Genomic DNA, 15,056 nt, shown 5'->3' on the forward strand with positions numbered 1-15,056 from the left:
CGCAGCATGACATCGCGGAGAAGCTACCAGCGTACTGGCTGCTCTGCAAGAGCTGATTGCTTACTGGGTCACCACACTCCACTACCGGACACTGCCCTTGCATGGGGCTTCCCTGTAAGTTCCCATTGTCTACTACTTTTATTGTATACGATTGTGTATCTCAATATACTTGCACTACCACCTTTAGTTTTGTCTAAGTGGTTTATTTGCATTGGTGTCTACTTTTCCTGACCACCTACTGGATCTACAACCAGCCACTTATAGACGACATGGGGGACTGATTTCTAACCTGCACTTGTGTGATTATACACACACTTGAAATTGCACTCGTGATTGATATTGCACATACAGAGTTGCACTATTTTATTTAGTGTTTTTCTTGTGTTTTACCGGTTTACTGTGCTCCCTGATTCTCCTACCACTACACTAACGGAGGACCACCAAGGAAGGTCTAGCGAAGGTTGAGCTGCAATTACACCTTTGTCTGTACCTAAGGTTTATTTTTTTGATTTTATTCCAATTGTCATGGTATTTATTACACTATATGTAGATAGAAGAGAGAAGTGGCAGAGCACAACCGGAATCATTCAAAGCACTGATACATTGCTTAAAACTCAAGGACACAAACAGAAGCGCCGGGAAAATCTCTGTTTCCCCACCTCTCCCGCCATATTGTGCTCTCCTCCTCCAATACACCAAATAACCCTGCTCCCCTCCCCAATATAATAATAACCCCCAATAAACATAATACCTCCCATACACATTATAGCCCCCTCGTACACATAATTACCTCCCCATATACCCAATAACCCCCATAAACCACAATAACCCCCATACAACACAATAACCCCATGCAACACACACCTTACTATGGTGGGGACCCCCTCCGGTGGGCAGATGCGGAAGTTGGGCCCGACTTCTGAGTGAGCCCAACTTCTGTCACAAGGGGTTGGAGGCAGGAGGAGAGAGGCCCACTGCAAGGTCAGAAAAGCTGGGTCTTGACAGGCAACAGCGGTCCAGCATCCGGGCACAGTTGTTGGGCCTGACCTCTGGCCAGGTCCAACTTTCATCACCTGCCAAGCCCTCCCACAGCCGCCGGGCCCTCGACAGTTGTCCCAGCTCTCCATCCCCTGTCTGTGCTATATAAACTAGTCTATTTTTCAAACAGTGTGTGTTATGTACTGTTGCCATGTTGTGTTTCTGAACAATAAAATGGTGTGTTTATATATAGACCTATATATCTATATATATAAAACTCAAAATCTTGGTTGTGAGTGTCTGTAGACCATTTGATTGGTCCGTCGGTCCACCCACCTTCAACGGCTCTCCTTGGCTGGTATCTCTTCCCCCTCAGTGTGTCCCGCCCTCCCACGGCTCTCATTGGCCGGTGTGTCTGCTCCCGTGTGTCCCGCTCCACCCACGGCTCTCATTGGCCGGTGCTCTAGCCCACTGTTACATTCACACACCACACCGCATGCCCGCAGCCTCACACACTCCACACCTTTGAGCCCACTCCCCTTCCCCGGCACTCCCCCGGCGCTCTCCCTCTCACAGACCGCTCCCACTCCCCTCCAATCCCAGAGAATGCTCTCTCCAGCTCTCACCCCCTACAGGCCGCTCCCCCAGCTCCCCATCCTGAGAGCGCTCCTCTGGCTCTCTCCGCCTCTCCCTTCACCGGCTCCTACCTGCAGCGTGGGAGGACATGAAGGCCATGTTCAATGGCGGGACGGGAGCCGGGAGCTGTATGGCCCAACGGGGCACAGGACTTCCTCAACCAGAGCGTCTCAGTGATACGTCGAGTTACTGCTCCGCCTCGTCGGGGGGACCGACAACGCCGAGGAGCCCAAGGTAGAGGAGGAGGGTGGCCGGTACCCAGAAGAAGAGGAGTAGGGCAGCTCGGGAGGCGCCGGGGAGGTGGGGCCATGGCCTAGCTACTCTGTCACATCTTCAGGGTCAGACCGGGAGCTGGCGGAGGGCAGGAGGGAAGAGAACTCCAGGGACAGCCCGAGGAGGAGCGCGGCTGGCTGCGAGGTGAGGAAACGCAGGGGGAGGAAACACAGGAGGAGGAAATTCAGGGGAGGGATCTTTCATGCATCCCTGACTTTCACGCAACCCCCCCCCGGCCCTGCCTTTAACCCCCCCAGCCATATCTTTCACCCTCCCCGGCCCTGCCTTTCACCCCCTTGCCCTGCCTTTCACCCTACCCCCCTCCCTGCATTTTACCCCGTCCCCCTCCCTGCCATTCACCCCCTCCCTCCCTGCCTTTCACCCTGCCCCCTGCCTGCCTTTCACCCCGCCCCCCTCCCTGCCTTTCACCCCGCCCCCCATCCCTGCCTTTCACCCCTCCCTGCCTTTCACCGCCCCCCTCCCTGCCTTTCACCCCCCCTACCTGCCTTTCACCCCCCCAGTTCTGCCTTTCACACCTCCCCTGCCTTTCACCCCCTCCCATGCCTTTCACCCCCCCTCCCATGCCTTTCACCCCCCCTCCCCTGCCTTTCACCCCGCCCACCCCTGCCCTTCACCCCCCACCCCCACCCTTCACCCTCCCACCCCTGCCCTTCACCCCCCACCCCCACCCTTCACCCTCCCACCCCTGCAATCCCGGGCAACGCTGGTATATCAGCTAGTATATATATATATATATATATATATATATATATATATATATATATATATAGTGATATATATATAGTGATACACATATTAAAAACATTCCCTTTTAAAACCCCTAGAACATCTCTCCAACAAAGCATTGCAATAAGAGCATTTAGATTACAATAGTACTCACAATTGAAAATCTGCCTCACACCTAATCAAGAAAAATTGGGTTAGCATTCTTCAGCTCCTCTCCGGCTTCAATGATACACAGTGATTTACAGTTTGACGGTTCGCCTACGCTTTCAGCTCCAAGCACACCTCTGAATATACTGAACTCTTTATGTAGTCGGACAGCTGACCTTATTTCCACCATGTTACCGCAACACAGAAATCTACTTATGTAGCTCAAGATTTTTTATTGTGCTGGGTAGTGCATGTCCATTTGGGTGATACTTTGTTGTGTTTTTGCGTCCCGTGGCTCTTATTCCATCATGGTGCTTTATATTGTGTAGGTGTAGTAGGTAGCTTTACTTGGACTAGATCAGCTGGTCATGGTGATTTTCACATTTTTCACCACTTTATCAAATGTTTTTCTTGATTAGATTTGAGGCATATTTTCTATTTTGAGATTTCTACTGTAATCTAAATGCGTATTGCAGTGCATTGTGGGAGTTTTTCTGTGAGAGGTTCTAAGTGTTGTACTGTATAAGTCATTGTTTTTAATATGTGTATTCAATCAATGTTGTTATATATATTTTTGATATACCTGAGTGTTTGTTTTGGAATTTCTTTATTTGCGGGATATATTTTGGTTACCCAATAACACCACTAGTGGATTGATATATTGATGATATATTCTTTTCTTTACCTTTTTAGAGGTACTTGAAAATAGAGTTTTCTGGTAGCTGTGTGTGTGTGTATCATACATATGTAATAATATATAATAGTCAGTGATAATGAGTAAAGAGTAAAATATAAACTGTATAAAATGGAGAACATCATACGAATTTTCTGCAAAATAACTTTAATTTGGTTTATATGATTTTATTATAACAGAAAACATAGAAAATAGAAATACAAAATAACAAGTTTTTTTTTTTTTTAAACAACTTTTAGCATTGATTCGCAGGTGCCTTATTGGTCTTCCTATCATTGTTTCTTTTTATTGTGTTGACTATTTTTATCATACTGTAAGTAGAAAAGATTCACACATGCTTTCTACGTTTATTAAATGATTAGCTGTAGTTGTAAAGAAGATTATTTGATTTTTATATTTTACATTGGTTGACCAACCCATTAACATACCTGCTGTAGAGCATCTATTTCCACAGATAACTCATCCATGTCAGCTTGGCCTTTTAGGGCACTTGTCCATTTTAATTGATCTAGTCCTATAAGGCTTCTCTATTTTGCTGCAGTACAATATGACAACAATACAGTCTTTACAAAACTCTTTAATAACACTTTCCAACTTTTCTTTAATAACACTTATCAACACCTGGAAGTTATTCAAAATAAAGACAATGGGTGTTCATGAAAAATTCAAGCAAGGCATGATACAATTGCCTAAGAAAGCCAAGTACAGTCATAGGATCATTAGTTTAGTTATTGTATAATAGCACAATATCCATTCTTCTGCCTTTGTCATTGTTCCATAGAAACTGGGAATATCCCAAAAGACTATCTTGATTCAGTATGCAGAATTTCTTCTGATGACTCTCATTATTTAACCTACCATCTTGTTTTTCAAAGAACATAATAGCATAACATTACATTTTTAGAGTGCATTATATACAGTAAAAAAAGTGTTTATGCAACAACACATTCCCTCAAGCACTCAGCACCATGTCTGTATACCACCATTAAATTGCCATTCTTTATCACTTACTAAAGCTAAAGGGGGTTATTAATACTGTATGAGCAATTTCCCTAGAATCAAAATGAACCACTGTCAGTGATTAATGATACTAATCTGGGTGATTGACATAACTTTTCCAAAAACTCAATACACCTTTGTTTTGAAAGTTTTTTTGTTTGTTTTTAAACGCAGGAGGGTTTTAATATCTAGGGTCCTTTTATGGGATATCACTACAGTATGTGCTAACCAGGAGTTTACACATGTGAAGCCCCCTTATCTCCTTAACATCATTGCCCCCTAACAGGAACAGAATGAGCTACAGCTAAAAACTTGATTGACTAACAGTCTCCAATTCAGAAGCCCATATCGAAAGTAAATCCTTACTCATATCTCAAGAAACCATAGCAGACTGTTTGTTTTAAGTAAACTTGCCTTTCTAATTTATAAATTAGACAATGATGTTAAAGCAGCAATTTTCAGTTTACAGGCACATACAAAGGTAAATAGCTCAAGTACTGAGACGTCCCCCTTTATTTCGATTCAGAAAACAAAAATCAAACCTCTGCAGATTGCCGGTTTCAGTTCAAATGAGTCTAACGTATGTACAGTATCAAGGTAAAAGTGGAGCAATTCTGGGGCCACACAAACTGCACAAGATTTAGTAAAGAAATAAATCCTTTTGATTTCAGAGACTTTTTTTCTTTGATACACTTTTGCCTTGAAACATATGCCCCAAAATGTTGCTCCTTTAACAAGTTGTGAATGGTCATTGCCAAGCATCCAGTTTATCTGAACATTCAGCTATCAGTATTAGGGGGTCTTTATCATGCATTATCATATACAGTAGTTTCAGTTATCAGAGCCTTCTGCTGTCAGAATCTTAGGGGGTAATTTATCTAAACTGGTACCAAGTCTCTACACCAGAGTTATTAAAGAAACATTTTGCTATTGAAATCAATGGAATTTGGCCATTTGATCAATTTGGTGTAATGTTTTTGCCCTGGTTTTGCAGTTGGGATACTTTTTTTTTAACTGACCCCCTAGATTAAATATTGTATTTCTGACCTTACACCAGCCTTAAAAGAAGTGCTTATAAAGTATGTATACCCTGAAAATTAATAATGACAAAATAAGATGATAATTAGTCATTTGTACTATATGATAGGGATCCATTCACAACAACCCATTTTATTCTTTGCTGATAATAAAACACTTGCACACACTTTAGATTATTTTTTTTATATATGTGCATGCTAAATATTCACATACAGTACTGTAACACTTAATTGTTGCTATTTCTATTTTGTCCTGAACCCGAGAAGGAAGCAACTCTATAGCACGCTGGAGATTCATTAAATTAGGATTCAGTTGGAGTTTGTTAATGTGAACTAACTTCCTCTTACGAATACACAAAGAACTTTTTGAACTGTTTGAAGTTGTGAAACAGTTTGGCATCATGCTTTTGTATAATAAATGAACTTATATTTGTGAATGCGTCCTGCACTAGTTTATCTAAAGCTACAGTATGTGATAATCATTCAATTACCAAATGGATTAAATCAGGACCAGGGAGGCAGCGAGGGAGCTCCCCGTCCTTAGTTACCCAGTACCCATGTAGATATATAAAAATAACGACAGAGATCGGATCTGGAGGTATTAAAGGCTGCGTTTTTTTTATTTAACATTAAGTAATTGAGCAAATGCCAGTCCCTGCCAGAGTGCTCGCTGAACGCATGAAAGGTCAGATTGTCTTTGAACCGCTGACCCCGTAACCCTCTAGCCGGGCCCAAGTGACCCGCAAGTTGTCGTTAGTGGGCTCCCTGTAGTCACATTTAAATGACCCCACCCACACCATACTCCCACCGGGCTTTACCAGCCCCAAGCCCCGTCTGGCCCTCCCCCCCAACTGCTGCCGCGACAAAGGCAACCTGGTCAAATCGACCCCTCCTTGAGGAACTTCGGTCCTTTTCATTTTCCTTTGCAAAAGTATAACAACTTCACACTAACAGAACAATGATATATGTTGACAATATTCATAGGCAATATTCAAATATCAAACAATGGTAACTGTTAACCCTACTTGTCAACCAGAAACGAGTGGCCAAACACTGATTACATGTTAACACTCCTCATCAACAAGGGACGAGTGAGTGCGGAAATTCTCTGGCAGGGAGCAGAATGGCTGTGCTCCCTCCTGGCTGTGTTTTGAATCCCCTCCTGCTCCTCCCCAACACGCCCCCTGGCCGCGTCATCCCCTGCTTGTGCCAGCGGGAAGGATAGTGGCAAGGGAGCCCTGGAAGGTGAGGGAGAGCCTTGCCACAGGTCATGGCGGCCCCCGCTAAAGCGGCTCTATGAAAGTTAATAATAGATTTTCTAATATTTAAGCTATCTTCAATATTTATCTTCAATAATTTTGGACGTGCTGTACTCCGTTTTTTCTCCTTTGCATCCTGTGCACCGCATCTCTCCACTGTGCATTGCATTGCTACCATTCCCTCATGCTGGATGCATGCTTGGAGCCAAGAACAACTACAATCAGTGAGTTCTATTCCTTCCTGGAGTCATTTTTTATGTTGCTTATTGTGATCCTACAGTATACTATTATTACACTCTAAGTAGTATCTCCTATAAGTGTGGTGGTGAACAGGGTAAATTAGCTTCACTGGCTATGTTTGCCTTATTAACCATACATACCACTTGGAGTTAAGCCCCTTATGTGGCATCTACTACATTTTGAGGTGTTATTTAAAGCATTACTGAAAAGTAAGCCATAAAAATGTATTTGAACTCCAATCAACATGTTATATTTATCTGGTGCTATTTTTGGGACTTAAGATACATATTTAAACTCTGTTCAATACCCTATCACACTGATCCTAGGACTGTTTAGTCCAATATTTCTATCTTCGAACTTTTCTCCAAATCATTGATATCATTCTATATATTTTGTTTCCGGCTATATATTTTTTAAATATAAAAAAATGATGTATTATGTTAGCCAAAATATTTACGTTCCTGAAAACCAGCTCTGGAAAATCTAATAGATGATTTTCCTGCCTACACTCAAAAACAAGAAGAGTTCTTAATAGAGAAGATCAAACATACTGTAAATGTCCCTATTACTGTGTTTTTGCAGTCGGGTGAATTGTATTTATTTTTATGCATTTTAGGGTCATTACTATGTAGTGATTTGGTCAGAATTTAGATTGCAATTGACTAAGAAAAACAAGCTTCATATAAAAAGTTGTTTAGTTGAGAATTAACTACATTTTTCATGACGTTAGATAATAGAGGTAGAATAAAGATAGGTCCGTACAGTAGTTTGAGACAATGTCTTTTTCACCACTTTTGAAGCGGTTTTCTAGGCCTTAGGCTAAGGCCCCAGTGCCTCCGCTGCACGCGCGCCCGCGAGGATGGCGGCACGTGCAGCCGATTCCCCGGTCTGCAGTGAACTGCAGGAAGAGAGACCAGGGGGGGCGTAGCAGGGGAGTGACGGGGGCACGGCCATGACGTCACACGGCAGGTTCGCCCTCATTGGCTGAACTGCCGGGGGACGTGGCCTAGCGCTCCGTCGCGAGTCCTGCTCTCAATTCCATTGAGAGCAAGAGCAACTCTCGCCACAGCTCTGCGGCCCCCCCTCGCAGCGGGCCCGGGGCCTTTGAGGGGAGGGCTCTCGTCCCTGCAGCGTCCGCCACAGTGGGCGCTGCAGTAGCATGCGGGGACCAGGCCTTAGGGGTTTGGCCAGAAGACAAAATTAAGTTGATTAAGGAGTACGCTCTTTCTGGGCTTCCATATAAACATCAGGTTTATGTATTGATAATAAGGAAGTAGCACACCCCACAAAGTATTCATTGAATGTCTTGGCAATGGCTGAATGATCGGACAAAATGACATCATCGTTTTTGATAATGGAAGGTTCTTGAAGGCTACAGGGCTCAAAAATATTATTGATGACTTCCAGAATTTTGCAGAATTTTATGTGTTTTAATAATAAATAATAAAAAAAAAAGGCAGAGTAGTATTGTGATTTAGCAAGTATACTTTGTCTTATGCATGTATTCCTCAGGGCTTCTATAATTTTTTTGTATTTCTTTCATAGAGCCAGTCGAATAATATCTATTCCACAAGGTATCCCTAATGCAGTAAGGCTCAATAGATTAGATATAGCCCAGGGAAGATGAGCCCCATGGACTCTGACTGCGTAGCAGAGCGTGGATATCACAGATTTTTAGGAAGTCTGACTGGAAATAGTTGAGTGTAAAATCAGGGTCTGGTATCAAATTGATTCTGGAACCAATGACAGCTGGTAAGGTCAAATAACAAGAAATAGTTGAAGATTAGCATTTCAAAATGTTCCAGTGGAGAGAATTTTAGGGTAGATTTTAATTTGATTTAGTTTGATTTTATGTACACAATACACTATTGCATGATCACTGTAAAGGTCTGGCAATATACCAGAAGCTTGGGTTGTGTTGGGACAGGAGGATAAGATCTATCAATGAGTGGTTACAGGATTTTAAATTTGGTCGAATAGGTTGGAAATTAGTTAGGTTAAATTTAGAGATTTTAATTGTGCATAGATTCTGTTGTTTTAGGATCAAGCCAATTGAGACTGAAGTCATGAACAATCAATAGCTCACTACAGTATTTCTATTCATAGAAGAAATATTGCCAAGAAAATTAGACACATCCCATACAGTAAGGATTTTAGCAGTGCCCTGGGCAAGGGGCAATATATGCCAACAATAACAATTGGCTTAGAAAAAGGGAGGTAAATCTTGCCAACTCAATTTTCAAATGAAGGTGGGCTACAGGGATTATTTAATAACACACATTCTAAGGGATAGTCAATATAAAATAGCACCCCTCCACCTATTTTGCATGCAACGCATCCTTAAGATTGAGTAACCTTGAAAAGAAAATGTATCCAGAGTTTTGGGACTTAGCAATGTTTAAGTAAGAACTATGGCTTTCGGTTTATACAAGAAGCACCATGCCCTTAGTTCATCTACAGATGTAGCAAGACTTTCTGTCCTTGGAGCCACCATTTTAACAGTGCCGGTGCGGCTGCATTGCGGCTACAGATTTCGCAATCCCGAGGACAGTTAGCAGCCCAGAAGAATGAACTCTTCGGGGGTTCCATGCCTCTGAATGAGACCCAGCAGCGTTTATTTTTTGGGCCATCTGCAGGGACAGAAAATTGCTGCTCACATTTCAGATGAGCTGTGCAGACATGTTTGGTGCCTGTTTGCAGCCGCCTCTGCCATCTGGATCCGTGTCCCCCACGCACTGAAGGTAAGAGATGCAGGCTTATTTCTCTTGATGATGTAGATGCCCTTATATGTGACTCTACATCATGAGGGGTGGCTATATGCCCATATTTGATCATCTACATTAGTTATATACTGGGTACCCGGCATACCCGGCCATATTTTCAGTACTTGTAAATTTCCCGAACCCGGCACCAGGGGTCTGGAACCCGGTGCTGGGTAATTTCCATTCTGCTCTGCTCCCTCCATCCTCCTCTTGGAGAATGGCAGGAGCAGAACAGCAGAAGACTTACCTGCAGCCAGCTGTGGAGGGTGAGGAGGATCGCGACGGAGGGTGAAGAGGACCGTGGCGGAGGGTTAGGAAGATGATAGCGATATCCTGGTGGCGGTGGGAGCAGTGGAAGACTTTCATCAGGTGGTGGCAGCAGAGGACATCACTCTTCAGCCCGTGGGAGCAGCTGAAGACATCCTTCACAGCCAGTGCCGGTGGGAGCAGAGGAACATGTGACCAAAGCAGGAGCGTTACCATTGGACATCCAGGAAGGAGCTGCACTGGAAGTCGGAAGTCGGTGCAACACTAATCTACATCATCATGGGGCTGGACAGGACAGGGCCATCCGGGCTGTGTTCGGGCTGCTTGTCTCCGCATTTGTCTCCGCAGCCACAAGGACAGATACTGCTTCTGTACCGTAGAAGAGTGTGCCGTGAAGCAGCATTAATCCTTTCTGTTTTCGGTGCATCAATCTCTCGCGTTCATGAACGGAAAGCAATCACAGCAACAAGAACAGTAAGTCTTGCTACATCTGTACATACATCTCTATATATCAAGGCAAAAATTAAGGAATTCTGGTGCAAGAAAATTGCCCCAGATGTTTCAAATAAAAAAAAGCCTATTGCTTTCAATGGGATTTTTTAAATTGCCACAGTACTTATATTGCAGATTGCAAAAGGACAGTTAAAAAGAAGTAACTTTATAAATAAATTTATATAATACAATAAAAAGAATCACCATTGACACTTATTGATATAAGTGTGATAGGTGTTTAACAAAATGATGTGAACTCCTAAATCACGTGACCGTGAGTGTCATGTATCATATAACACTCGTTATATGTGTGATAAATAGCCCCCAATTGATTAATGGGGAACAGTGGACACATACACTATGCTCGTTAGAAGGTGCTATATCCCCATGGTTCTTGTCCTACAGTGCTCTACACCATCATATAGGTTTAGAGCACTACAGGACAAGAACCATGGGTATATACAGTAGCACCTGTGTTATATGAATTATATGAATTTATTAATTATATTATAAATATTAATAAAGTTACTTCTTTTTAACTGTCCTTTTGCAATCCTGTGAAGACCATTTTAGAATAATTATACTATAATATTCTGGTCTGTTGTGCGCCTCTTTAAAGGGATTCTCTGTGTGGACCGTGCCTCTTTGACACGATCCATCTATTTTTGCATCCATTTCTGTGTACCTCCCCGGCAGCACACAGTACCTTCATTTGGAGGTTCTGCATCATTTCTGTAGATCATTGCAGATTTCTGCAACATTGCAGATTGCCCAAGAAATACACCACTTTTGCCTTGGAACATATGCCCCACCATGATCATTTCAACCCCAACATATATGAGACAACATATTTAATTGGCAAACATGAAAAACAAACATGCAATCTGCAGACTCTTCTCCAAGAACTTTACCACACAGTTAAAGAACAGCTGCATCAGCCGTAAATAAGTGGGAGATTCTTTTCAATATTTCACCTCTGTTTCTCTTTTTCCTTTGCTCTTGCCTGTCTTCTGTATCACCAGGCTAATTACTATTTGTGAAAGGTGATATATGATACAATCACACCCTCTCGCTGGCCTTTCCGGTAGCCGTGGGGTTAATGTTTCAGCCTGCATGGTATTCTGCAACACTGCCTTTACACATTTGCATTGTGAGCTATTTCAAGGGCCTGTGGCAAGACTCCTTCTTTATACACCACAAATGCATAAGAGATTTCCTAGCATGAATCACATTACAGCATCTTAATCCAATGCCCTCATTAAATGTCAAGTAGGGAGGACACTCATATATTACAATACAGGAAAATACCAGTATCCTGCCATTTAACCCAATAGGTTGCTGGTGACCAGGACACTGAAGATGTTACATTTTAAATCTAGGTTCTTTTGAGAAGGCGACGAGAGTAATTAGGCTCAGCTACATTTGCATATAGGTCTTATATGTTTCACCTGTTACTGTTGATTTTTTTGCAGTAAGAAATTATAATTGATACAGTAATCAAAGTTTGGCATAATCCACCATTGTCACGGGGAAGACCAGGGATTTACACCTTTTTACTGGGATCATTCACTCAGTAAAACAAGATAGTAAAACAAATTGTCATTTATTCCATTCAAGCCTACGTACACACAGTGGATTTCAAAATACAAAAGAAAACACACTTACTGGGGGTCTGGGCTACAAAACTAGACTTTCCTAGTTATAATAGAACAGAATACAAAGTCTTTAGGTTGACCGGGACTTGTCCTGAAATGTCCTGGAACTCAAATCGTCATGAAGTTCCACACACCACCACTCTCTTTCATCTGGAGATGCCGAAATCCCTTGACTGGGAGTTAGTACCAAACGTCCTAGAACTGTTTTCAGCTTGCAATCCCAGCCGCGACTGCTACGTTCTATTCTCAGAACTTGGCCCCCGAAAAGTGGGACTTAGAAAATGTATCCATGAAATTTTTGAAGCCGGCTCGCTGCTATTTCTCCAAGAGCATCTTTTGGTCGTTTCAAATGTACCACTGCTGTTCTCGTTCTTAGAATCTCTCGTCCGTATTGGCTGAGGTTTCTTATAGTATTTAAGAATTCATTCATGAAATACTACAGCCAATCCGACAATGGGAAGAATCCTATCAGCCTATCAGAGCACTGCCAGTCTATCTAAGCTGGGCAAGCATGGATTTGGATTCTGACAAGGGCATGCGCCAACCTGGCACCTCTGTCACTTATCAGGCAGAAGCCACCCATTGAGTTAGGCTCCTCACAGTCTGGGCTGAGACAAATGGTGGTCAGATGACTTCCATTTATCTCAGGACGTGAGTACTTGAGCCTAACTACGGTACCCAAATGGCTTTCACACCTTGGCAACCTCTGAGGCTTTCATGTCTGGGACCCGAGCAGACTTGATGGCACCAAACTTAGTAGCCACATGGTCTCTCTGAACGGTGGACCTGAAAGTCCCAGCTCATATACCGTGCACAAGCATTATACCATTTAAACATACCTGTTTAATAAAATAAGTTTTACACTATTATACCTGCTAAGTCTTTTGGTTATGAGGGATAGAATGAGAATCTATACTTTTATTCCCACTAGCCATATCCCTCGCACACTGCAAACCTGACAGACTTTTAAAATCCTCACTGCCTTATGTATAGCTGGAGCACCCCCAGAACACCTATACCAGGTTCTGGTTGATCAGGGCATTAACTGGGCATTCCCCGTTATACTTGGGACCCCTTTACCGTTAGGGGATACCTTGCACCCGTATGCCACATTTACCATTCTGATCTGTGTTGAAGCAGGGAATACAAGCCGTAAGTCGCGCAAGCGTTTTCATGGCAGGATTTTGACCAGAGCATTGTGCCTATATGTATCCGGGATTCCGACCTGATTCTCGGGTACATTTTTGGGGTATCCAGCAACTCTGGACCCCGACTACCTAAACACATTCTGAGAAGACTTTCTCCGCAAAATCCACCCTGAAACTCATAGCCTAGCAATCTCTGCTTGCTGGCACACCTGGAAAGGTAAAACACAGAAAATTCTTTATTGTCGCATAATTTTATACAATGCATTGACAAACACTGGGCTCAAGAGCTGACACTCCCAAACCCCAATACATGGACCAGGGGTAACCAAGTGGGCTTAAACCTTTATTGCGAGCCTGGTTACCCCCTCACCGTCACAACCACAGTGAACCATTATTTTTATTGGAAGTTACATTTATACTATATTTCTTTGCTAACCAGATTTAAAGAAAGTAGCTGGGGCACAAATTAGTTAAGCAGGTGGGAGTTATATATATATTCATTTCCTTGGCAACTAAATACTATGTAAAATAATTTTTATAAATAAATGATATATGGTTGAGTAATTAATGAATATGTCTTTATTCATAGAAAGAATAGGTACCGTACGCTTACATTGGTATTGTCTCATCCTCGTCCTTTCTCGTTTCTTTTCTCCCTTCCTGCATGCTGCCTGATCATTTTGCTGATGTAGAGTACCTGCTGGTCGTAGGGGCATTTACAAACATTGGTCATCTTAAAACAGGTGCATAGCTAGCCAGAGGATGAACTACTGGGCGTTTGAGGTGAACAGTAATAAAATATATAAAGGCACTCACATGTTTTTATTTTGTGCTTTATTTTAATGCATTAACATTGTTAACCAATCTCCCAACCTTGATAAAAGTCCTAACTTTGTTTCAAACCGTGATGCACTAACAAACACACACATACAAAATGCATGAGTGTCTGCATTGTATATTTTACTACTAATGTGGTTGACATTTTTCCAAGATCTTTTTTAGCTCTTCTTATGGTCACCAGAACTGTATTCCTCAGAACAATTTATAACAGACTCTTACTCACATGGCTAAATAAGGGTAACACATTGTTAAGTCACTGAGCCAATGCCTTGGTTAAGAAGAAAGAACAAATATCAAGATCAGTCTTGTGGACATGGTCAGAAAGCTGGGGAAACACGTACCACCCACCTGATGAAACTTGTTATTCCTATAGTTATGGAGCTGATGACTGTGAGGTGAGATGCTGTTGTCACCTGTGATGTGGTGCAGTGTATCACATCGCCAGGCACAAATTGTCAGTGCAACACATAAGGAATATACTGCAATTGAGGATTTGTTAACCCCATTTCTATATTTGCCCTTAGATTATTCCAGACTTGAACTGAAAACGTGATATACTTTTGAGTAAAAACAATTAAAATTGTCCTTTTTATTTATTTGTATTTCTAATGTCAGTATTGTTAATTTGTATTAAATTTAATATTTTGGAAAGTATTCTTAAATACTTTAAAAAAAATCTAATGTTTGCATATGCCCCTTTGACTGCCCCTTTGACTGCACCATTACAGTCTCCATTTTTGTATTTAAACCCAATCGTAGCAAATGCAAAATAGTTGGGAATAGCTGTAGCCATATTTGTCATGGATACATCTCAAGAAAAGAATTGTGATGTCTGAAAGAATTATGAACAATTCTGAGATTGGTCCAATGTATCTTTTTTTC

The sequence above is a fragment of the Ascaphus truei genome, chromosome 1 (assembly GCF_040206685.1).
Source record: "Ascaphus truei isolate aAscTru1 chromosome 1, aAscTru1.hap1, whole genome shotgun sequence".
In the NCBI taxonomy this organism is placed as follows: Eukaryota; Metazoa; Chordata; class Amphibia; order Anura; family Ascaphidae; genus Ascaphus; species Ascaphus truei.